This window comes from Neofelis nebulosa, chromosome 14 (genome assembly GCF_028018385.1).
Source record: "Neofelis nebulosa isolate mNeoNeb1 chromosome 14, mNeoNeb1.pri, whole genome shotgun sequence".
Classification (NCBI taxonomy): domain Eukaryota; kingdom Metazoa; phylum Chordata; class Mammalia; order Carnivora; family Felidae; genus Neofelis; species Neofelis nebulosa.
This window is the reverse complement of record NC_080795.1, coordinates 40,105,182-40,132,002: the sequence shown is the minus strand read 5'-3', so window position 1 is coordinate 40,132,002 and position 26,821 is coordinate 40,105,182. Positions and strand designations below refer to the sequence as shown.

Genomic DNA, 26,821 nt, shown 5'->3' with positions numbered 1-26,821 from the left:
ATTCAAGGATCTCTTTAAAAAAAATTTTTTTTTAACGTTTATTCATTTTTGAGACATAGAGACAGAGCATGAGTGGGGGAGGGGCAGAGAGAGAGGGAGACACAGAATCAGAAGCAGGCTCCAGGCTCCGAGCTGTCAGCGCAGAGCCCGACGCCGGGCTCGAACCTACCGACCTCGAGATCATGACCTGAGCTGAGGTCAGAGGCTTAACTGGACTGAGCCACCCAGGTACCCCCAAGGATCTCTTTATCACAAGTTTTAGGGGCAGAGAGGGAGGAACAGGGGAGCACAGTGAACACCGACAGGAGTTAAATGTAGGTGCACGTGTGTGTGCAAATGTGCACATGTGTGTATGCACGCACATGCTGAAGCTTTTTGTATCATCAAAGGGAAGTGCCACCTTCTGCTTCCCCACCTCCCACCCGTGACCTCTATTTCACATCCCTGGTTTCTGGAAACCAGAATTATGAATATTTTTAGTTTGGACAAGGTCACCATTTTTTAATTCTGAGATGGCCTCACCATCTCATTTACACTTCAGCAAGAATGGCAATCTCAGATGGTACTGTAAATTGTTCGCAAAAGCCCAGATTGATATGAGCGGCATTACAAGCCTCCTAGGAGGAAAAAAAAGTCAGGAGGCTGTCAGGGAGCATGATGGGACTTGGGTCCTCACCCTCAACTGACGAAAGCATGACTGTCTTCCTGTCAATGAGCTATTCCTGAGCTGTTCACGCCAGCGAATTAACTTTCTCACGAAACTAGATTCAAGTGATTCATTCCATTCCAGTGCTTTTGGAAGAAGTGATATCATGGTTTGCCTTAGAGAAAGGTCAGGCCCAATAGATACTCATTTGTCCCCTTAAGTTGCCCAAGAAACAGTTTACCTATTTGCAGACTCATTGCTATTAAGCCATTGGCAGAATGGTTGTCTAGCATGAAAACCTTTGCTCTTCTATGAAACCTAAGAAAGTCCATCATTTTCCTAGAATATCCTTCCCTGAGGTGGTACAAAACTACAGCATGTGGTGGTTATGGGGATAGGCTCTGAAGTCTGACTGTTCTGGCTTTGACCTTCAACTCTGCCACATGTTCTTGCTATGACCTTGGACAAATTATGATTTGTCTTTTGATGTCTCAGTTCCACAAGCAGTAAGATGGGGAAAATAAGACAACCATCTCATAAGACTGTCATGAACAATAAATTAGATAAAGTATGCAAAATTCTTAGGTGATTGCCTGAGACATAATAAATTATTAGGTTGTAGGTCCTGTATTATTATTACTATGTTTTAGTAATAAACTATGTTTATGTCTTCAAAGCCCAGTCAAATTAGGAATATTTCTTAGGTTATAAGGGTTTCAATACTTGGTTATGTCACAGACTCTGATTCCTTAATAGTCCATCTCAATTAGATGATATTCTCATAACTAATGCCCACCAACAATCAGATCACAGGTATTAAAGACTCCTAAAAAACTCTGCCTATTTCCTTGTTGGTTGCTTCTTTGGTTTTGTTTTGCTTTTAGGCTGGATTCTAATAAGAGTACATTAACTGCAGTCTTTAGATCTGTGCACTTCTTTCTTAGCTTATTTTGATGACAAGGAGTAAACAGAAGATGGCTTAAAAAATGTCAAAGATTGCCATGGAAAAGGAGGATTGGCATTCACTATTTGTGAAAGGTAGGAGTAAATAACTCTGGACAGTAAGTGACATTCATAGCCTATACCGTCCAATTATTACTTGATAAAATGTTTTGTTCTTCCCTTGCTACACTGTCAAATATAGCAGTCTATAGCAGTCTCTAATATACCATTAGTCTTATGTGGCTCTTTAAACTTCTATTAATTAAAATAAAATAAAATATTTAGTTTTTGAGTTCCCACTAGCTACACTTCCAGTGTTTAATAGTTACATGTAGCTAGTGGTTACCATGTTGAACAGTGAGAATTATGGAACATTTCCATCCTCCACAGAAAATTCTATTGGACAGTGACTTTCTAGAGTATGGGGAACAGAAGGCCCGCTTCTGGGTAGGTGGAGGATAATGTACAGATCTTCTCCTCTGTCCTATGGTAATTACACTGCCTAGGCAAAGTGCCTTGAAAATGTACCCACTCCTCAAATTTAGAAAACCAATCTGCTTTTGAGCCAACCATTGGAACTTGGACTTATTTGGAAGATTAGAAAGATCAGATTTGGAAAAAGTCAGGGAAAACTGTCTTCAAGGGTGAGTCTATCCAGAATAACGTCAACTGAGCTGGGTCACCTGTTACCAGGTGGTGAAAGAGGAGGGACCCAGGTTGCCGGCCCCACCGAACGTGATCCTGCCAGGGTTCACCTTGACCGGGCACGAGTATCAACATGATTTATTTAATATCAGCACGATTTGCTTAATATTAGTCCTAGTAATACAAGACACAATGAGTAATAATGATCAAATTCAGTTTCCACGTGAAGAAGATTATCTCCATTTCAAAGAACTGTGATTCCATGTTTTGTAAGTGACTTGCCTAAACGTGGATATCTTGAATTGATATAGAAATTGCAATCCTGGTTTTCTGATGATAAATCCTCAGTTTCCCCCCCATAAACCAGGATATGTTGTAGCTTTAATATACAGTAACTAGTGTCCTTGCCAGTGTGCTCAAAGTTTATTTTCCTCCTGGACTAATGACTTACCTTTTATTAGCACGAACATCCCATCCACATGTGGAGACACAATTCTAATAAGAATGTCACAAATATAATGTAGCTATTATTTTATTTTTTCAAACCAAGATGCGATAGGTGCCACGCAAAAGTGTGTTTGTCCTGTTATCTCTCAAAAGCTCACCTGGCATATGCCAATCAGGTAATTGCTTGTGCAAACGGATCATTAGGTGCACAATTACCTCATTTGAAACACAAATTCAGGGCTGAGTGGAAGCAATCCCTGTATGTGCAATTTTGTGAGTGTACTCATCATTACAGCCAATATGGAAAAATTAGGCCTTAAATTCTTTTCCCACCTATGGCTTTCTGTTTCCTTCGCTGATGATATTCATTAAAATCAGACAAACATGATGTGTTTTCTGGACATAAACAATTAGTCACTTTCCGTCATGGCTTCTTGAGTAAACACGTACATAAAACCAAGTTGTGTATGCAAACGTCACCCTGCTCTATCCAAGCAGGGTAGTTCTCCTCCCTTTACCCCAGGCACCCGCTGACATTCTATTTCATAACTGTTTGCATGGAAATGATGAAGGCTTTATTTTATTTTATTTTATTTTATTTTATTTTATTTTATTTTATTTTTTTCTTTCCAAATACATTTGGCAAAATCTTCCAAGCTGTCTCCTTTATGGCAGAATATTGTCCCTGGCCCATTTATATGCTAATTACTGAAGTGTTACCTTTTACTGACAAGTATTTACATGTTAATTAACTTTGGGAGGAGGGTTAGAAATACTAGTTTGCCCTGTTTAAAGTGATAAAGGGGCTGCTCTTTCCTTTCAAGAAGAGAACAAAGACAGTATCATAAAAGGAAATTATTTAATTACCTCCTCCTAAGAATTAGAAATATGTTTTCCAACCTTTTTCTCTGTAGAGGAATTCTCCAGATTGTGACCTGAGGTACAAAAGGAGCAGGGAGTGAACATCCTTCCGTTTAATCTGAGTTCCAGGTGAACACATCTGGTGTGTGGAATCTAGGTCAGTGAAAGTGAAGAAGAAAAACAAAAGGAAAGAAAATGAAAAGGAAGCTTGGAAATGGTATATATTTAATTGAAAATACATGAGACTAAATGGATTCCATGAAAACCTATGCAAGTGAATGAGAAATAGTCTCTTGACCTCTTACTTGATTACACTGGTGTGTGCTATCCCTGAAGGAGGAGGAAGAAGAGGGCTGTGCTAGAAAGAGGATGTGACTGAAAATACTGGGGCCAGCTACAAGAGGCGATCAGAGTAGATGTCCATAATGGTAAAAGAACTAAAATGAAGAACACTTTAAATATAATTAACAAAAGAAATCTGGAAATTGGAGGCGATCAAATGGGAGCGTTACGAGACAAATTGAGGAATATTAAAATTTAAGTATATATTTGAGCAAAAATCCACAGGAATAAAGCAGTGCCAAACCTTAAGTGGTTAGGAGCGCCCCCCTGCGGCAGCGGAGGGTGAGGCTCTTATAGAGAAGAGGAGGAAGAAAAGCGCAGAAATTATTTGATTGGCTGTGGCTTAATTAGATGCATTATTTGGGAACTCCTGTTGGCTGCTTGTGACTGGTTATCTTTAGGGTTCAGTTAGAAGCTTAGGTTTTAGTTTGCTTGTGTCTACCGGCCCCCTTGTTAAATTAACTTAGTAGGATCAAGAAGTAGAAAGACAGAAAGTCACCATGGGAAAGAGCATTTGGGGGAGAGAGTAGTTAGTGATGGTCAGTACTTGTGCTCTCTAAATTTTGTAAACTCATCAACATCCATGTTGATGGAATTTTTTGAAATGTTCCAAGTTTCAGGTGAAAAACTAGCTGGCACCCAGGATTACTTGCCTTTTTCATCCTCTGGATGCAAGTCTTAGAGATTTTACCTCCTCTCTGTCTTTAACATATGTCTAGCCCCTGTTTTCCATCTCTGCTACCTTTTTAAATGTTTATTTATTTTTGAGAGAGAAAGAGAGGGCCCACGCGGGAAGGACAGAGAGAGGGAGGCAGAGGATCTGAAGTGGGCTATGCATAGATAGCAGACAGCCTGATGTGGGGCTTGAACTCACAAACTGCAAGATCATGACCTGAGCTGAAGTCGGATGCGTAACTGACTGAGCCACCAAGGTGCCCCTCTACTACCTTTTTAGATCTTCCTCACTTACCTCCCCAATATCCTCAAGATCTTTAAAAATCCCCTACCTATTCTTACCAGGTCCAGCTGGCCCAATCTCCAACTCATCTTCCACACTGCAGCCAGAGTGATTCACTGACTCCTCAGTTCACTGATTTATGTATTTTGGGGGGGGGGAACTTTTCATGTCACAAGCTCAGTGCTGGATATATTTTACATGGCTTCTTCCTTTAAGAAATTTGAATGGATTCGATACACAAGTTACATACCTCTTCACCTGCTAATTGCTAATCATGTTCATAAAACATAATAAAATGTAAGAAAATATGCTGTTAGCTGTGAACTTTGGTTTTGAGTTGCTTTATGTGTTTAATTCAATAGAGAAGATGTAAATGTTCGTAGTTTTCTTTAAGTTAAGTATATAAAGTTTCCAGCATTCTTCTCTAATAGCAGAGATCTGTCTTACTAATAGAGGTTTCTTTAGTGAGACTACTGCTCAGGAGAAACAGAAAAATAGAAAGCTGCATACCACCCTCTCCAACTTCTCCCTTCTTCAAAAGGTGAATGATATAAAAATGGTGAGGTCAGTTTGGGGAGGGAGGTGAGAACTGTAGACAAATAGCTCAAGGAATTGAGGGTGTTGGGACATGGATAGTAGAGGGAGAAATAAAGCAGGCTACAAAGAGAAAAAAGACAACAAAATTCTGATTTCAAAACAGAAAAGTAGGCTGTGATAAACAACATGAAGAAATACAGAGTCGCTGTTTTATATCTATTCAAATATGCTTAGAATTAAACTCTGGTAATAGAGATCATTTTGCAATTGAAGGTGATATGTTCCCTTCAAAAGACTCTTTGCTATAACAGGGAAATGTGGTATGCTAATTGGGTTTTAATTGTAAATCTAAGCATTGTATGAAATCTCAAAACTTCTGATCAAATGGAATAGAATTTATATCAGTATTTGGTAGAAAGAAAGTAATTTTCTGATTATGTTCCACACACAAGAGTATTATTGCCTTGTTGATTTTTTTTTTTATTCCTTTCACATTTTGTTTGGTATTAAGCCAAAAGAGGAAATAGAGTCTGAGTGCCAGAACTTAGAAAGATAATTAGGGCCTTTCCTCCAACTGGCTGGCTGCAAGCAGGCAGAGAGAGCTTTTTTCTCTAGGAAGTAGCAATCTGTAAGAGAAAAAAGACCAAATGTTTTTTGTTTTTTCTTCTGTGCCAAATGTAGCTTTAGTTCTAGCAGTATTTACACTTCAAAAGGGCTCTTGTCTAGACACAGGTATTCAGGGTGAGATGATAAAACTATCCTACCCAAGCCTGGTAGAAAGCCATGGGTAGAGAAAGATTAAACAGTAATTGGCCATAGTTGACATTTAGTGACAGTGACATGTTGAAAAAAAATGTATTTATATATTTATTCAATAAATACTTGATGACATGTTAAGTATTAGTGACATATGGCCGACCCTATCCTAAGTGATGGGAAAGCATTGATGAACCAAATTATCCATCCTCATGGGGATACAGGCTGTTGGCACGGTAACTACTTGTTTGCTTTAAAAAAAAAATCTTGCTTTATCAATGTATCTTTCAAATCAAAATTATTAGTAGTTATATTGGGAAAAAATAATTTTTCCCATTTAATAAGGGGTAGAAAAGGTGTCTGGACCCCAAAGCCCTTATTAAAAGTGCACCTCTCCATATGGATTTGTTAGAAGTGTAGCTTTTTTTTTTTTTGAGAGAGAGAGACAGAAAATGTGTGAGTAGGGGAGAGGGGCAGAGAGAGAGAGAAAGAGAGAGAGAGAGAAAGAAAGACTCTCAAGCAGCCTCCATGCTCAGTGAGGAGCCCAACACCTTGATTCCATGACCCTGGGATCATGTCCTGAGCCCAAATCAAAAGTCAGATGCTCAAATGACTGAACCACCCAGGTGCCCCTATATTCTAATTGTAGACAACATATCAAGGAGAAAATGAATAAATTCACTTATATTCTGCTTAGGAACCCAAATCTAAGATGTAAGACCAGAGGAACAGACTCTTAGGCACATTTCTACATTAAAAAAAAGAATAAAGGGGAGCCTGGGTGGCTCAGTTGGTTAAGTATCTCACTTCGGCTCAGGTCATGATCTCACTGCTTGTGAGTTTGAGCCCCCGCATTGGGCTCTGTGCTGGCAGCTCAGAGCTTGGAGCCTGCTTTGGATTCTGTGTCTCCCTCTCTTCCCCTCCCCGACTTGTGCTCCCTCTCTCAAAAATAAATAAACATTAAAAAAATTAAATTAAATTAAAATTAAATAAAATTTCTATGACACCTGATATTTTGTTAACGTTCCCTCATAATACACACACACACACACACACACACACACACATAAATAGCACACTGGAGTCTTCTCATTTACTGTTCATATTTACTTGAAAAATTGAATATAAAAAGGAAAGAATTGTTAACTTTTTTGGAAACTTCAGAGGCACTGTAAACAAAGGACAGAAAACAGTTTGCAGGGTGTCTCGTCAATAGCTACGGTAATTATTTGGTAAGATAAAGATGCTGTAAGATACGAAATAAATAAACAATTGTGCTAATTTTCAGTAAACAGTATTATTTTGGGGTATCTGTTTCTCAAGTCTTCCATTGTTCAAAATTTTATCCCTCCCTCCTTTTGAATACCAGACTTAATGACTGAAGTGTTCACGACTGAATTTTCTTTTTTATGTAGCCTTCTCAAACCCCACCGTTCACATGCACTTGAAACATACATAATTAGAAAAGATGAGAGCCCAATTATTATCTTCTCTCCACCCCCTATCCTCACAGGTGCCTGGCTACTTCAAGAGTGCGAGCTAATCACAGGGAAGATTCATTCTCCGTTCAGCTGCCTCATTTGATCAACTCAAGCCTGAGTCCAACAAAAGTGGTGTATCTAATGAAACTAATTTTCATTTTCCCTCCTTAGTTTATGAAAGACTGAGAATGTGAAAGGACAAAAGAATAGAGTGAAGCATGACAGTTAGAAAATATTTTTCTCTGACCTTTTATTTGACCTTTTCTCTTCTTCTTTTACTTAGTTATTGGGCTTCTTTATTTTCTTTCTCATTCTCTGGGGGTTGGCTTCCCCTACTTTCTTCCTTTATGAGGAAAGAATGAAAAAACCCGTGGCCTGAGGGCTGGCATACCTGAGAGGCCTCCAGGTCCTGAGCTGTGGGATCAGAATGCTAGGCTCCACCAAGGAAACGGTCATTGGCACGGCCATCCCAGGGATCCAGGGGAGCCTTTGCGTAAGGACAGACGGAGGGGAGCAAAGTTAGAGCGTGTGAGTGTGTATAAAATTGTGTAATTGGATGTTTTTGCCACACATATAATAATTATACATTTCTGCCCATTTTTCCTCTTAAAGGCTGCTATTACGTTACTCAAAATTCATTGCTTGGTAAAGCTGCAATTCACCTTTCTAATTCACCTGTTTGGTTTACTATAACACAAAAGAGAAGAAATTGAGTAAGCCTTCACTCCGTTAGCACCAGAATCAAAATAGAGTGATGTTGGAAAGAAAACAAGGACCTTGTGCCAGGCAGCTTTTAATTGCAAGTAACAGAAAATTTGAGTCCGGTTGACTTTTAAAAAGGCTGGGCAAGGGTGGGGTGCGGGTGTCTTATGTAAGTAAAATAAATCTTGCACTGGGTGAAGATTAATCTCATGGATCAACAATGACCTCCAAAGAACACATTTCTTCCCTTCTGTCCTCTCTGCCTTCCCTAACCATAAACTGGCTGCCCATAGCTGGTAGGAACTATTTGCTCCTTATTCATGTCTAACAGGAAAAAGCAGCGTCTAGCCTAAGTTCTCATAAGTAAACATAAGCCCTTAGTAGATGTATCCAAGCGTCTGATTGGTCCAATTGGTCACATTCTCTGAACCAATCACCATGGCCAGGAGGATGGAACCTGAGTGGTGATTGGCTGAGCCAATCAGGACTCCCACACAGAGTGGGGAGGAGTCGGTGCCTGTGCTGTAAGGGTGAGATACCAATGCCTGAATTATGAAAAACCCAAGCAAAAGGGTGAATGGACTCTGTGAGGTTCAAGGTAGAACATACTCACTTCAGAGCTGAAAGTAGGATGAGTTGCACAATTCTTAAAAAGGCGCTCACAAATGAATAATGATACAGTAAACATTAGTTCTGTAACACTAAAAAATTCTAACAGGGGCACCTGGGTGGCTCAGTAGGTTGAGCGTCTGAGTTCGGCTCGGGTCCCCATCTCACAGCTCTTGGGTTTGAGCCCTGCTTGGGGCTCTGTGCTGATAGCTCAGGGCCTGAAGCCTGCTTTGGATTCTCTCTCTCTCTCTCTCTCTCTGCGCCCCTCCCCTACTGGCACTCACTCTGTCTCTCTCTCTCTCTCAAGAATAAATAAACATTAAAAAAAATTTTTTTTAATTCTAGTCGTATGGGTTTTACATATGTAAAATAAATCTTTACATAAGATGAGTTTAATATATGCACAGTGAATATGTGTGTGTGTGTGTGTGTGTGTGTGTGTGTGTGTGTGTTTTGTGTATTATGGCGTTTTTTGAGGTCTTAAATAACACTTCTGACTAGGGAGAGACTGTCCCTCCCTAGATTAGCCAGTTCTTAGAAATGGCAAAAGCATGCCTCTGATTAGCAGATTAACCAATCTAGAGCCACACTTCATCTGTCTGGCCCATACTCTCTAGGAGGCAATAGTTCTCTGCCTTCATCATTCTAGGGTCTGGAGAGCCTGGGTGGCTCAGTTGGTTGAGCGTCCAACTTCGGTTCAGGTGCTGACAGCTCAGAGCCTGGAGCCTGCTTGGCATTGTGTCTCCCTCTCTTTCTGCCTCTCCCCTGCTCATGCCCTGTCTCTCTGTGTCTCTCAAAAAATGAATACACATTAAAAAAAAAAATCATCCTGGGGTCAGGTACCAGGCACCTAGGGACCACTCTTACAGTTTAGAGTTTGTTGAAATTATTCAAACTGGACCTTAACCTGTTTCTCTGCCCTGCCTTGTCTTTCCTGCAGAAACCCCAATAAAGGCTCTTGCTTCCGCTTTCCCCTTGCTTCTGTCACCCGACCAAAACATGGTGCTTCCCTTCGGAGCCTGCCTGGCATGGAGGGACCTCTCCCTAGGTTCTATGACTGTAATTAACTTTGTTTTCCTAAGACTCTCCTGTGTCTCCTCCTGTGGTTGCACTTGACTGACCATCACGTAAGAAAACAGAATAGCGAATGAGTAGACTGGTTTTATATCTCAAAAAGAATAGACATTCAGGTAAATGGATTGTATGAGAATGACATTTTACCCAGTTATCTACAAATTGTGTAATGGCTGGTCATGGCATCCCTGTAATGAAGACTAGTCTATGGGTATGAAGTATCCAGGAGGGACTGAGGACAGCAGGCTTGGTGGGGCCTTCTAACATAGACCTACAACAGTGCTGACTTTAACACAGCCCAGCGTCCCCTTTGTACATCACATAGAAAGTTCTAGATATTGAAGATGTCAAAAGATTTTCAGCTTGAACAATGATTTCCCCATTGTAGTAAGTGGAGTGTGTGAATCTTACTCTACAAATCTAAAACACAAGAACAATCACATTCCTCTATTTTCTTTAAACCAAACTAAATTCCATTTCTTCAGTGATGACAGAGAATGGAAAAAAGCAGCGTCTTTTTCTTAGATATTAATAAGATATTCAAGATATATTTAATAAGATATATTTCTTAGATATAAAATAAGATATTCAAAAGGAAAAGAGGAAATTCAATGAGGATAAAACACAAATTAATAATTCAAATCATCTTGCCATATATTACCTGGCGATACATTCTATGAACAGTTTGCTAGTTTCAAGTTTCCTGTAATTTTATATTGTCCCCCTCCCCCCAACAAAATAACACCAGAAAACACTAGAGTAGATTGTCAGGGAAACATGTGCAAAATTCTTCCCTGGAGATCTTTATGAGAAGCCTGAAAACTTCCTATCCTGGAGAGTTTTGGAGGTGTTTTTAAGCTTTCTGCTTCTCTCAGCCCACAGGCCTTTATCTGTGCTGACCAAATGCTCTGTGAGGAGCGTTTCCCCACGTTCCCTCTCCTGTCTTTACCTAGTTAATGATCCCAGCACCTTCTGTGCTTTTGCTTTAGAGCACATAGAATATGCAAATACAATTTGTATCATTTGTCATCAGTCTACCTTCCCTGCCAGACAGTCAGACTCATGTGACCAATGACTACGTTCTATCTCAGATTCTGGCACAGCGCCTGTTATAAAAGAAGTGTTACATTAGTGTTTATCAAGCAAATGAATGTCTTACGTGGTAGGAAGAAAACTGCTTAGAAAGACAAAAGGGAGAAAAGCTTTTTGGAGTGCCTAGCACCATGCCAGGCTTTTTGTTCTCACTGTGACTTGAAATGATAGATGCGTGATTGCCATTTTGCAGGTGAGAAAACTGAAGCTTCAGAGATCATTTAACCTACTTGAGATCGCAGTCAGTGGGTGCTGGGAATATGTGGCTTCAACTCTTAGTATGTTTTTCCATGGTCCCATGATTTGTGTGTTCCATCCGCAGGCCTCCAGAACAGTGAAAGTGAAGAACGAGAAGTATTAGAAGGAATATTAGAAGGAATAGACAGAAAAGGAATCATTCTCATAAAAAGGAATAAGGAAAAAGACACTTAGACAAGTACTGAAACCTAAAGACAGCGGTCACTTTTTCTGCCGACGTGCTGCCTAACCCCCCCCCCCCCCCCCCCCATGGATTGGAAACCAGCAGTGAATCTAGATCTCCACAGAGGATACACATGTATGCAGCAGGAAGTTCAAGGTTCTCTGATGGCTGGTGTGCTTATTTCGGCAGTCAGAGGACCATTCACGATGCTGACGCTCTGAACTCAGTCAGAGATTTACTTTCAGTCCATGAAAGTAATTTTACTGGGATGGCTTTTCTCCAGTTGTGCTCTGTAGAAAGTATAGCACAGAGTGAGGTTCACGGCCATTGCAGGGCTAGCCAGCCTTATGGGGATTACCACGGTCAAGCACATGGGCATTATGGCCCCTGGCACTGGTTCTCCAGGGTTTGTGCAAAGTTCTCCCTACTTTAGGTCTGCTTCGCCTTTCCAGAAAACAAAAGGATCATTTTTAGCGGGTGCCCTTGTCAGCTGTTTCTCTAAGAATAGGGCCTTTGATAACATCCAGAAAAAAAGTAATTGTGCCACCGCCCCTGCTTCATTTACATAACTGAGATTGATGAGAAGGGAAGGAAAGTGTTTACAGTGCAGGAAGATAGGAATTTCGGGATTAAGTAGGAAGCAAACCGAAATGAGCTGTCTGGGGTAATTATGAAACACATACTTCATATGTTTTCATTAGATATTGCTATTATACTACACAAGGCAAAGGAGTTTGATTAAACTACAGTTCAGTATATAAATGTATGCATAAATTACAGGGAAAGCAGTTACTTCATTACATTCCAAGAACTCTTCAGGGACATTAAATAAGTAGAAATTTAGCCATTAGGTATACTGCCTTAGAATAAAACTGTGGTCAGGCGAGGAGCACGGAGGCACAAAACAGGTGAAAAGTGTGCACACAAAGCACAGCCAAGAAAACTGGATGATCATGGATTAAACAAAGTGAAAGCCAAGGTGGCAATATGGTGCACCTTATAAGAAGCCGTAAGAACTTTGTAGCTGTTGTTGAAATCTATTGAAAAATAATTTCCTTAAAATCGTCTTTGTCTACATTATATAAATATTTTACCAATTCCCATCTGTGTCTTGTACGCCGTTTGTACTTTTTTGACTGCCAAAGACAAAAAGAATGGCTTCTCATTGTGTCAAAGATCTCAAAGGGCAAAGATGTCAGGGCATCTTTGAGAAAGCATCTGGGAGCTACTGTTATTCCTCAGGTAGCCAGAAGCAATAGCCATTGGTTCATCTTCCCTGGATAGGTCTTTGTCCATGAACCACACGATCATTTGGTCCTTTGGAGGCTCTGCCTGAGTCTTGCCTTGGACTAAAGGCGAAGGAAAAATGGGTTTCTTCTGGCCCCTATCATGAGCATTCCCTCTCCTCCTCAAACACTTATTGCTAAACATTTTCTTTAGTCAGCCACTGTATCAAAGTGAACTGATAGATTATACTCACTCGACAAATATTCCTTCCACAAATACTTGCCTTCTAAGTGAGAGACAATGTTTTACTTTCTTAGGGCCACCGTAACAAATTATCACAAATTTGGTAGCTGAAGACAAAGAAATTTATTGTCTCACAGTTTTTGGTGGCCAGAAATCCAAAATCAAGGTGTTAACAGGTTGGTTCCCTTTGAAAGATGTGAGGAAGAGACTGTCTCATTGCTTTCTTTTAGCTGCTGGTAGTTGATGGCAATCGTTGATACTCCTTGGCTCACAGGCAACTCTATCTCTGTCTTTACAGTGCTTTCTTCTTTACATCTTTGGGTCTTCTCCTTTTTCCGTGCCTTGAAAGGATAGTCTCACTGGCTTTAGGGCCCACTGTAATCCAGGTTTATCTCATCTTGAAGCTTGTCTTAATTATATCTGAAAGGACCCTTACTCCAAGTAAGGTCATTTTCTGAGGTTTTGAATGAACATGAAATTTTAGGAAACACTATCCAACCCACTACACAGATTAAATTGGATTTGGCTTCAGAAGTTATCAGAGCTTTAGAGATCACAATTCAGAGCTTATTTAATGTCCCACAGATGTCTATCATGTTAGCTAGCACATTAGGGAAGTCCTGATTGAGGCTCAAGATGTTTGGCCAAATCCTCAGAGCAAGGTCTTCAAACTGGGTCCAGGAGAATTCCAGGTTTTGGAAGAGGCATCTAGGGATAGAGGTAGGACAGTCTGGGAACCTCTATATAAATGATATTTTAACTAGAGCAAATTGGCCTTTTCCTGTTTCATATATGGTGGTTTCATGTAAAAATTTATTTGTCAAAGAGAATCCACTTCATCGATGATTGAAAATTAGTGGCCAAGAATTCCATGCTCGCACACATATTTTTTTCAAAAGTGGTTCCAAGGAGGAAAGCACATTACAGGTTTCAAAATGTGGCACAAAACTGACTGTATCACCTCCCAAGTATCTGAGTGATGGCTCGCAGGGCTAGTACATTTCAAGAAAAGAGGTGGCTGTCAGGGAAGGTCTAGACCCTAAGGTGCTCCTTGGATGAGGGACCTCTTTTTAGCACTTTTGAAACCAGAAGCTTCAAATAGGACTGTAGACTATATTCTGAGAACAGAGCAAAGCATTGCATAAAAGGCTCCTCCCTGAATGCTTAGGGTGTGAATGCTCCCAGCTTAGAGCCAGGCTCATTCATTGCCCTCACGCTGGCACCTGGCTAGTAAGCATGAATCTTATTGGGTTGAGAGAAGCAGACTTGGGTTGAGGTGCAGTGGTGATTATTTGGGGAGTTGGGGAAAGCTTCTTTCACTCACATTCAGGCTTCTAAGCCCTTCAGCACCCCCAGAGCAGCGAGACTGTTGAAATTACAGAGGCTTTCTGGACTCTCACATCTGTTTATGAATAACCCCAAACCCTAAGCTAAGCAAATCTATTTAACTCAATGTAATTATAAATATGAGCCTTTATTATTCAAATGACTTCTTCATATGCCAGGAAAACCACCTTGCAAAGCTTATTAGGAACCACAGAACAGAAATCTTTGTTCGCAGAAATGGCAGATGTCTTAAAGCAAAACAAAGCAAAATAATAATAAAATACTCAACCTCCCCCAAATGGCAGCTTTTTATGCTAGATGAAGAATAGATATTTGACCTCCAAACCAGTAAGATGTCTGGAAGGGAAATAATGGTTGTGTGGCCACTTGCTGCTTCATTTTGATTAACAGGCTTCTACTTCTGTTGGTTTGGGATGCTCATTATGAAGTATTTCCTCTGAGATCATGTGGAGTCACCTCTGAAGGTCCCTTCCCTCCACTCTCTCCACCTTCCTCCCCACTCCACTATTACTACCAAATAAAGAGTAATTCTAGATTTTACATTCTCTGACATTACTTTGATCTTAAATGCATGCTGGATGCTCATTTTGTAGTTGCTAATCAGTTTTGTTGCCTTGACTTAAATTTGTTTCTTTGGAGATGGGACTGGAAAAGAGGGGGAAAGTGCACGCTTTCATCAAAGCACTCTCTGTTTAGGGTGCTTTTAACCACGAGCATGGGTGGCTTGGTCAAGGGGCTGCGTGAGAGTGATGGCACAGAGATGAGGGCTTATGTCAACAAGTGGGGTACTGGGGTCACTTTCTTCAGGGAAAGTCCAGGTAACTGGTGAAAGGCACAGCCTCTGTATAAAATTCACCTGTCACTGATTAGCAGGTGACATAAGGCAAGGTCCTAGACTCTCAGTTGTGAAAATTATACAGATCTACGCGTGAAGTCTTTGGACCTGCACCTTTGTAAATGTCAGGTATGAAACAAGTCAGACAAGGGCACTTTCTTCGTGGTCTCCATGATCAACCAATTAATGGGTTAATTTCAGATGCTGTGTGAAATAAATAAGAAACAGGAAAGGGGCAAAAGCCTAGTTAGAGAAAAGAACTTGACATGAGAGGATTAGAAATGAAAGTGCATAGTTACTGGAGTCCAGGCAGGAGGGGTGGTGATGGGAGATTAGGTGAGGGAGGCAGGTAGGGGACACATCGCGTGGGGCCCTGCAGGCCACATAAGGGAATTAGATTCTCCCTAAATGTAGTGAGAATCCCCTGGAAATGACATCAGGAGATTTATGCTTTAAGGAGATCCTTGGTTTATTGGGTGGATTATGAACTTCAGAAAGAACCAGGAAGGTCAGTTAAGGAGTCAGTGTCATGGGAAGAGCACAGGGTTTACAACTGGAACATCTATGTTTGATAGCAGTGTGGTCATGAGTAAGCTTCCTGAGACGTACTTTTCTCATTCACAAACATGGGAAACAGTAATACTTTTCAGGGGTGCTTTGAAGACGAAATAAGATGATATATATGGAAATGCTTGGCGAACTGTAACGGTAGACAAAAAACCAGTTCTTAAAAATGTTTCTATGCCTGTTATCTAAAACTGTGTTTTTCAATGTATGGTTCTCATGCCATCTGCATCAGAATCACCTGAGGCCCTTATTAAAAGCACAGAGGTCTTAGTTCGGAATTCTAAATTTCTGCCCACTTTTTCTAATCCCCAGTATTGTCCTGACTGACGCATTGCAGTGTGGTGATGAAGAGTGTGCAGGCTGGGGCAGGACAGCCTGTTTTCAAATTCTGGCTCTGCCTTGACAAGTTTCTTTACTTCTCTGTGCCTCACAGCCTCATCTGTAAAATGGGAATGGTTAATTAGAGCACTTCTTTTATTGGATTTTGAAAAGGCAAGTGAATTAGTACATATGAAGGACTTAGAATAGAGATCGACTTATGGTAAACACTAAATGAACGCCAGCCCCTGTTACTGTCCAGGAGGGGTCTGATGGGGTGCAGATGTTAGTGTTGGACACAACCACCGAAGACTAATCTTTTGACATGCAAAGACACAGTCCTTGTTTGTGAGGTGTTCCCAGGCTTGCAGAGGAGATAGACATACAAGCATATAGATACATTGCAATGTCATAATTGGATAACAGAAAATTCATGCTGGTGACCTTGGGTTTTAATGTGCATTCCATGATGATCTCTCTCTCTTTCTCTCTCTCTAGTCTCTCTCTTTTTTTAAGGCCCAGTTTAGTATTCTTCTATCTTTAGAACTGTTAAACCTGGCTAGCTTAAATGTCAGTTAAAATAGTATTTAAATATTTGGTTCTGAGATAGGAACCTTGGAGAAGAAAAATAACTACAAAAGCTTTATTTCCTTTACTTTTCTCATAGGCTCCTCCTGGTTTGTGTTCCAGTAAACATTTATATTTATAGCTGATTGAATAAACTTGCTTCAGCTTTAAAGAATTCAGTGCAGCCTGGCTTGGGATGTGGAAACGCTAGGAGAGCTGAGACCATGAGGAGAAAGCCGAGTATCAAATGAAGTCTTGGATAAAGGATCTTTAAAAGTTTTTACTTCGGGTGTAGACCTTTTAATTTGGTCTTGGGTCTTTGATGTATTCCATGAAATAATTTATTAAGTTCTCATTATATGAAGACATATACAACTTTACATGATTTCCAGGAGTTGGAGCATACACAAAAATGCAATGTATGTACCAAGTGGGCTATGGTGGGGCAAGGGCCATGAATACTGTAGCCATTTAGAAAAGGAAGAGAGTCAGGGGCAGCTTCATAAAGGATATGGTTCTTCAACTGGGCCTGGGAAGAAGTCTAAGAAAAAATAAATTGACAAAGAGATATTCTAGTACTTGATAAGTATAGGGTACCTAACCAAAATAAATCACTTTCCTTTATAAAGCCCATCATATGATAGAACATTTTTGAAGCTATAACATAATTCTGGAACTGATTCTTTCATCTTGGACAAATCATAATATATGCTTATTATTTACTTTCTAGGTTTTACAGGGACAACACACATTGGCATCAGGAGTGTTGGTTCCAGAAAACTGCTTGAGAATTAAATATGTGCTCCACTGTGTCAATGTCACCTAGGTAGGTTACATGAACTTTCCTGACTCTCATTTTTTCTAACTTTAAAAATGAGAGTAATAATAGTACTTGCTTCATGGATTTGTTTTAACTGATGAGTGTATTGATGGCATATTTGGACATAGGCTTGAGTAGAAGTTATGATCAGATCAATACAAATGTTTTCTTTATATTTAGGAGCTCTACTTAAGAGAAAAAGTGGAAGAAGAAGAGAAGAAGTGGATTACATTTTTAAAATTATCATCAACATAAATTGAGTCTCAGGTAAGTAAACGCCTTCACAGATGTGCATACTGAGTGTTCATTCAGCCAACCCAGAAAAAATATGAAGAAGGCTCCTATAGTACCATACTTATACTTTCCAAATGTGGTTCATGGATATCTAGATCATGTCCACCTCTTCACTGACATTTTAATCCTTGCTTAGTCTCATTTCCATCCACATCTACTATGGACGGCTCTCAGAGGTCACCAGTGCCCTTTGAAAAACCAAGTCCCTTTTGACCTTGTACAGCACTTGACATAATTGTCCATTTCTCTGAAATGGTCTCTGATGTGGGCTTCCTTGATGCGGTACAATTGGCCTATAGATTTTTCCTAAAGTTTGGCTATTCATATAACACTATATATTTTTTTTTCCATTTCTGCACTCTGCCTACACTGTGATTTAATCAATAATTTTCTTTACATGCTCACTTTCTATAAACTGACCTAGATCTATGTAATAATTATGAAAAAAACAATGCTGATACTACAGCAGAAAACTACCATCAATTGCCATAAACAGAGGATGGATATTAAGATAAACAGGATTTGAACAAAACAGATTCTTCAATTCTGGACACATTCTCTGCTAAAAACTTTGATCCTGAAATGCTCACTCTTTTTTTGTTACATAGGGATGCTAATGATTCTCAAAGAGGTGTTTCAACTCTTAGTGCCTAGTGGAAAGTTTCTCCTTAATGTGATCCTAAGGATGGAATAATGTTCTCTCCCTATAGTTAAATATTACACAAAATCAAATCTGTGTACTCTTTAAAATATATTTTAACCACTAGTCATCCTGACCTCACACTTCAGGAAACACAAGCATATAGAATGAAACATAAGTCCCTTAGCCTGGTGTGTGGGCCAAAAGTAGATCTTAATTCTTTTCTTGAGCATTGCTGTTATCCTTCAGCATACACCTCATCCTGAAGTGAAATTGAACCACTCTACCTTTATACACATTTCTAGAACTTCCCATATCTTGCTTATACTTTTGCTCTACTTAGAATGCTACCTCAAATGTTCCATTCTCCACCTATTCTCAAATGCTGCTTAAAACCTTTCTTGATTTCCTAACTTGAAGTATTTGCTTTTTCTAAGTTTCAAGAACTTAGGTTTCCCTTGGGCTATCTCATCATTAAACTCATCACTCAATATTGTAATTATCGTCTGCATTTTTCTCTGGTAGGGCAGGCTGCATTCCTTAGAGACTTACTTATATTTACTCATCCCCAGCAACTAGCAGATGGAATAGTACATAGTAGGCACTTAGAAAATCTCCACAGAATTGCATAATTGGGTTGGGTTTAGGCAAACCTGGCTTATGGTAATTAACTTTCTGCAGTATGATAGAAAGGAAACTTACCTGGAAATTAGGAAAGCTGAATTTTCACTGTGAAACTGAGTGTCAATGGACAATCAGTTTCCCTGACCATTCGTGATAATATCACATCTGTCTCTGTTTAGATAGAAGAACAAAAGTTTAGGCACTGGTACTTAAAGGGCTGGAAAGAATGCCACTGAGGTAGGAAGGAAGGCTGTCTAGAGTTCCAAAGGTAAATCCTGCCCTAAGAGGTCATTGGTCATGATTTGTCCTGAGTACCCAAGGCTCTTTGTGGCCGATAACTCCTTTATAAGAATAAGGGAATTATACACTCTTTCTTAAGAGACAAAACACATGTACTCTGGACTGCATTTTTCATTCTTAAACTTCCTATTCCTCATCTATAATGTATGAGATGTTGTGTGGAAAATGTAATCAGTGTTGAGTGGTACCTAGCAAGTACTCAATAAGATATTAGTTTATAGGACTACACCAAAATAAAAATTTTTGCACAGCAAAGGAAACCATTAACAAAACAAAAAGGCAAACTAGTGAGAAGGAGATCATTGGCAAATGATATATCCAGTAAGGGTTAATATCCAAAATATATAAAGAACTTATAGGGGCGTCTGGGTGGCTCGGTCGGTTAAGTGTCTGACTTCGACTCAGGTCATGATCTCACAGCTCGTGAGTTCAAGCCCTGCGTTGGACTCTGTGCTGACAGCTCAGAGCCTGGAGCCTGTTTCAGATCCCGTGTCTCCCTCTCTCTCACCCTCCCCCGTTCATGCTCTTTCTCTGTCTCAAAAATAAATAAAAGTTAAAAAAATAAAAAAAAAAAAAAGAACTTACACAACTCAGCACCAAAAAAATCAGTAATTCAATTAAAAAAATGGGCTGAGGACCTAAAAAGACATATTTCCAAAGAAGGCATACAGATGCCCGACAGACACATGAAAAGTTGTTCAACATCACTGATAATCAGGGAAATGCAAGTCAAAACCACAAGGTATCACCTTACCCCTGTCAGAATGGCTAGAGTAAAAAAGACAAGAAATATGAAGTGTTGATGGGGATGCAGAGAAAAAGAAACTCTTGTGCACTGTTAGTGAGAATGTACATTGATACAGCCATTGTGGAGAACAGTATGGGGGCGCCTGGGTGGCTCAGTCCTTTAAGCGTCTGACTCTTGATTTCCTCTTAGGTCATAATCTCACAGTTCAGGAGTTCAAGCCCCACATCGGGCTTTGCGCTGACTGTGAGGAGCCTGCTTGGGATTCTCTCTCTCTCTGCCCCTCCCCCTGCTCACGCGCATGGGCGCTCTCTCCCTCTCTCTCTCTCAAAATAAATAAATAAACTCAAAAAAAAAATAGTATGGAGCTTCCTCAAAAAAATGAAAAAGAAAAATACCACGTGATCTGGTGATTCCACTAGTGGGTATTTACCTAAAGGAAATGAAAACTTCAACTTGAAAAGATATGTGCATCCCCACGCTCACTGCAGCATTATTCACAATAGCCAAGGTATGAAAACAACCCAAGCGTCCATTGATAGATGAAAGGAGAAAGCTGTAGTGTGTATATACATATACACCACACATACGTATGTATATATGTATATACATTATGTATACTACAAGCAATGGTATTGTAGTAACACTGTATGGTGATAGGTGGTTGCTGCACTTGAAGGAGTGTAGCATAACGTATAAACGTGTCAAGTCACTACGTTGTACACGTGAAACTAATGTAACATTGTGTGTCACCTATGCCTCAGTAATGAAAAAAAAAAGAGTAAGATGGCTCAAAAAGCTAGTTTATTACTCTCGAATATTAAACTGCATCTGAAAAACATATGAACAATTCAGATCAAGTATAGGACATAGAACTCAAATTTTGCATACTTTCTTATAGCCGATGAAGATAATTTGGTAAAATTTGCTTTTGTCCCTGTTGTGATCTCTGCCTTCCCCTCTCACCCACTAAACTGAATCTCTTTTCATGGTTTCTGATATCAGTGAATAAATGACCCTCAAGCCCTTCTCACCTGTAATCAAAACATTACTTTCCTTCATAGATTTCCATGGAAACAAAGCTATAGGGAAAGGGGAAGGAGCGGCTGGGGGAGGGGTGGGACAGGGAGGGTGGCAGGACGACAGACTCACAGTGAAATTTCCTCTGGACCTTAGGCACGTGCCTCAGACATGGCTGCTTTACTTTCTTAATAATTTTAATCTCACCCATGACTATATTTGTGCTTCTCTTCTAAACAAAACTAAGTATTTAAGATCTTTCTGACCACTCAGTTTCATATACATATCGGTAGAATGAACAGACATAGGACTCCTTATTGACTGTGTTTGATTTAGCCACTCTTCTCCCCTTATAATTGTGCTTCGGCTGCTGATCTCTTTTCTTTTCATTCTTTCTCCACCCGATTCCTCACTTTGCCCAGAGCCATTTAGATTTATTAACAGTTCCTTGACTGTTTGTTCGATTTGATCTACAGTTCATGGTCTATGCTGAAATTTGATTCATGAGTCTTTTTTTCTTTATCCCCTCTGATTTCATTCCATGACACCTTGTCCCCACTTGTGATTTCTCTGCGATCTCCTGTCCCATTTCCTCCAATGGCTCCAATAAAATGTATGGCTTCTTCTTCATTTGCTCTAATCACTTTTAGGCAGTCATTATGCTTAAATATTTAGCCTCCATTGATTTTCACTTGCACATCACCGTTTAGTTAAGGCTGTGATGTCAAATATCCTTTATAGCTTTTTCATTCCTCTCTTTTCCTTGTCATGCTTCTTTGCTCCTGCATAGAATTTCCTCACAAATTTCCCTGGAGTGACTTTCTGAGATCGGCCTCTATTTTTTTCTTCTTAGGCTGGAGGCTTTCCATATCACTGCTTAATTTTTTTTTTTCTGCCTCTGCTATGTTAACTATTCTCTCATTTTCTCCCCCTCCTTTTGCTCACTAATGAGCACGGTTGCTGAGTCTTAATACAATCTTCTGATTTAGGGAAGCTGATGAAATGGGGGACAAAGAGGTTTTCAACTGCAGCTACTCTCAAATTTCTGCTACACTGCGATAGGATTGAGCAGAAAGGAGAAAATGTTAGTTAAGTAATGTATGAAGGACCAATACGGTAAGTTATACACACAAGCTAGAAGAAAGCAAAATGTTAGTCTTATAAGCAGAACTCTGGCCATGAGGTTGAGGAATTAAGGTGAGTGCAGGGGTGTCTGAATTTGGGAAGGTAATGTAGCAACGAGCTCTGATACTCAAGGTGTGGTTTGTAGAATGGTAGCCTTGACATCAGCTAGAGGCTTGTTAGAAATGTGGGAGTTGGGGCGCCTGGGTGGCTCAGTCGGTTAAGCATCCGACTTCGGCTCAGGTCACGATCTCACGGTCCATGAGTTCGAGCCCCGCATCGGGCTCTGTGCTGACAGCTCAGAGCCTGGAGCCTGCTTCGGATTCTGTGTCTCCCTCTCTCTCTGACCCTCCCCCGTTCATGCTCTGTCTCTGTCTCAAAAATAAATAAACATTAAAAAAAAAAAAAAGAAACGTGGGAGCTTTGGTTCCATTTCAGATCTACACAATCAAATCTGCATTTTATTTATTTATTTATTATTTATTTATTTGTTTTTGAGAGAGAGAGAAAGAGAGAGAGAGAGAGAGAGCACACGAGCATAAGTAGGGAAAGGGTAGAGAGAGAGAGAGGGAGACACAGAAAGTGAAACAGGCTCTAGGCTCTGAGCTGTCAGCGCAGAGCCCCACGTGGGGCTGAACCCCACCAACTGGGAGATTATGACCTGAGCCGGAGTCAGCCGCTTACCCAGCTGAGCTACCCAGGTGCCCCTCCAATCTGCATTTTTTTAACAGTTACGTGCACATTACAGTTTGAAAGCACTGGCATAAAGTAAAACATCCTTAAAATTCAGATCAATAAACTCCCTAGGCAAACTTTGAGTCAGTGACTTGACCTCTTTGGATTTCGGTTTACTCACTCGTGAGCTGTGAGTAATAATAACTAACTTTTAAAGCTGTTGTAAGGAATAGAAATAGTGTACGGTTTTTGTAGCAATAAATAGTAGCAATAAATAGTAACAGCTAAAGTTGTAGATTTCCATAGAACAGGGAGGGTATTTTAGTTTAGGGGACTTTAAGGAATGTAGTCTGACTACATTTTAAGTTTAAAGTCATTGAAGAAAGAAAATACCTACTTCTGAAACTATTCCCATTTTTTTCTCTGGTATCTGAAACAAAACCCCCTATTTCTCACACCATATAGATGAAAGCTAAATTATTTTGTGAATGCTCAAGGTATTAACACATAAGCAAATGTTGAAGCGGTGTATACAAGCCAGACAAATGGATTAAATGTTCGCCTTTGGTATCATTTTAGTAACAAAGAGTAATGACTGGACTTGGCTTTGAGTCTCAGTTCACTTACTAATTTTGTACGCTTGGCCAAGTCACAGAACTTTTGGGGGCTTCAATGTTCTCATCTGTAACACGTAGGAAAGAATAATTCACAAGGTTGATTTGAGAGTCAAACACCAATAAGGTGAGAGCGTCGTTATGGATTCAATCTCCTGTGCAGCCACCAATTCATTCCACAGACATTTACTAACTGCCCATTATGTTCTAGTGCACTGGAAAGGGCCCTGGACATCTAAGTGTGAAGCGGACATAGTCCTTCTCTCAGGGAGCTCACTCTCTTCAAAAGAAAATGTGTAAAATTAGCTCTGACCAATAATAATGAAAATCAGGCACCTTACTAGACACGCTACGCTCTTTGCTTGTTTCTCAGGGCGACTGAGGCTTAGGGAGGCTAAGTAGCTTCCCGAGGGTATGCAGTTAGTGCCAGATACAAAATACAATAAACCCTACTAGGATCTATGGAACAAGCACGGTGCAAAAGGTAGCTACTATGATCCTGGCAGAGGGCAGAATTCAGAACTAGATGGCTTTATTGGACACTCCTCAGCTCCCGGAGTCCCTGTTCTGTACCTTTTCCTGAGAAATGAATTCCTTCCACTGTGTGCTGTTTCTCTTGTACGGATGCATTCCCCAGAGCTGGGACTGAGAAGTCACCTGCAGGACACAGAGTCTCACTCTCTTTCCGTCTTCATTGCAGGGAAAAAAAAAAAAAAAAAGAAGAAAGAAAATTTTGGTGGTAAAATTTCATGCACCTTTTAACTCCCCAGCAACCATTTGGTCTCTGCTGTTTCTGTTTTGTGGATGCCTTTCTTTTATGCATTATTTCCCCTTAAATTTTAAGGACATGTATCTTCATGAAAAGAACAAAAGAAGAAAAACAACTTGTAAATTATCACAAGAAAAACCCCTGCTAAAAACAATAAGTTTGCTGACAGATGGCAGAATCAGTTGAAAAGCGAGTACCATATTTACTAAGTCTAACCCATTTAGTAAGCCAAAAAAGTGTTATCTAATTCTATCCCCTGTGTCTGTGTGTGTTTTGGAATAAACAGATGCCTAATGAGGAATGCGTCTAGTGCAGTTTTGAAGGAACCTGGATAAACCCAGGTTCTGATTCAGGGTTCGATTTTGACAAATATAAAAGTGTACAAAGTCAAATCTATTGTAAATAAAGTTGTCAGAGCAAAAACAGCATTAAAATGCTGTCAAAGCAACATTATTTTTCAAAAACAACACCCCCCAGAATTATTGTGCCACATAAATTTGCTTTTAGAAATCTCTCTATTCTTTATACAGTTTTATAACAACTCGAAAGTACTTAAAAGGAGGACACAAGCCCTGTCATCATTAGGAAACCTGGATGTGTGCCTGGCCAGTATAACAAGTTTGAATATGATGAAGCTTTTTATAAAAAACTATTTTACAGAAAATGGAAATAATCCATCGAGGCTTACATTTGTTTATATCGTATAGGACATGACTGAGACTCGGAGGGCGTGCCTTCCCACCCTCACTTTCTTCCCCCAAAAGCCTAGTTTTCTAAAAGCAAGAAATGCTAATCTTATGACTATCTTATTTTGAATTAAGAGTTTTGAGACTGTGTATTCAGATGAAGATGTTTCAGGATCCAGTCTAAACCATGAAGAATAAATAAAGTCTGGGATACTGTATACATAAAAAGAACTTAGAACAGACTCAAATTCTAAGTGAGCGCATGTACCGTGGTTTCTAGAAAGTGGACTGATGGGTTCTTATTTAATGCCTCTGTGAGTTTCTTCAGGTGAAATGTTGAGATTGGTGATTTGTACAAGGTCAGCATGGTATAGATAATCCTCTGTAGGTAGCCAACACACATGGAGAAAAAGCCAAAGAATTTCTTTTCTTTTTGGCCTTTCTCTCTTTTAATAAAATTGTGGAAACATGATTAAATGATGAACCAATTAATATCACACAAAGCAAACTTTCTTTATGCTGGAGATAAAGAAAAATATGTCACAATGATCAAAAGGTCTATTCACTGAGAACACACAGGCCTGAATGTGTGTGTCTCACAACTTCAAGGTACAGGAAGCCAAAATGACAGAGTCAACAAGCCAAATAGAAAAAGCATCCAATCATAACTGATGATGTTAATGATCCTCTCTTGGTAATTGATAGAACAAGGAAAAACCAAAGCAGAAAAGATAGATAGATATGAACAATTATCGACGGGATCTATAGAAAATCAGATCTATAGATCTGATTTATAGAACCTTACACCTATTGATTGCAGAATATGCATTGGTTTCGCTTATACATGGAACATGTGACCTCACTGGGCTTTAATTTTCATTTTTGTGAGTAATGAACATAAACATACTTTATGATTACTGGCTATTTGACTCTTGGTATAGGTGCTATTGACGTCCTGAATAGACCTTCTTCACTAGGACAGTGCAACTATGTTTCAGCTGCTAATAACAGCTTACGGTTGCCTCTTAGAGGATTGCCATTGGCTTATGGGAGCCACCCCACCCAGTAGAAGCCACCTTGCTTGGCATTTCTAGAAGGATATGCCGCCCTACCAGCGGTGGTCCATAGCTGGTGACCAGCTGATGTGAGAGTCAGCTATCTTGTGTTTGAGCAGGACAAGCTGTGCGGTACAATTCATGTTCCAGAGCTCTTTATAAAATCAGGCTGAGGTTAGATTAAAAAAAAAGCACAGTGTTTGGCTTTTCCTCTTTCCCATCCCTGCCAGGGATGGGAGGATGGGAGCTGTGTGCGTGGAGGGAGGCAGTGAGGCAGTGGCCATTGCCAATACTTCCAGTTCAGTTCACCCAAGAGAAGTACGGAAACAGACTCAAGTCTTCTCACTTTGGTCTTTGTTTCTTTAAGACAGAAATTGCCGATAGTAAAAGGAGAGAATCTGTTGGCTGCTTCTTATCAAAATGATGACACACTGAATTATAAGAACAGGATAGCTTTTATTTCCTTGATTTGAGTCCTAAAAGCTTTTTAAATACAACATTACCAACAGGGGGGTTGAGTAACCTTCAAGTAGGTAGAGCTAATCCTGTAAAGCTAGTCAATAACACACATTTTCTAGGTGGTAGCTGGTGTTTTTCCCTTTCCTTCTAAAATACAAAGAGTTCTAGTTCATGGAAAGGTCCCAGAGAAAATTCTTGACTCTTTTCTGGGTGGGTTCAACAAAGATTCAAGCACTGAGTTCCCTCTTTTTCTTTCCAGTAATTTGCTGAGCTGTGCTGTGCTGCTTGGCAAGCTACTTAACCTTTCTGAACCTGAATTTAGAAAACTCCAAAATACCTGACACATTTCTCCAGAGGCGCCAGTGGAATTGGCGAATGATT

At 39.9% G+C, this 26,821-nt stretch overlaps 2 long non-coding RNA genes across 5 annotated transcripts in view; one reads left to right on the top strand and one right to left on the bottom strand.

The window, feature by feature from the left end:
* LOC131494301 (uncharacterized) overlaps window positions 1–26,821 on the top strand; it is a 422,057-nt gene that overhangs the window by 379,180 nt on the left and 16,056 nt on the right. For all 4 annotated transcript variants that reach the window (XR_009253304.1, XR_009253307.1, XR_009253306.1 and 1 more), the window contains 2 exons: window positions 17,348–17,443; window positions 17,618–17,704. This is a non-coding gene — a long non-coding RNA (uncharacterized LOC131494301). The remainder of the gene's footprint in view (window positions 1–17,347; window positions 17,444–17,617; window positions 17,705–26,821) is intronic.
* Window positions 16,878–19,158, bottom strand: LOC131494302 (uncharacterized). The gene is made up of 2 exons (XR_009253308.1): window positions 19,074–19,158; window positions 16,878–17,158 (listed from the first exon to the last, which is right to left on the bottom strand). It is a non-coding gene; the product is annotated as an uncharacterized LOC131494302 (long non-coding RNA).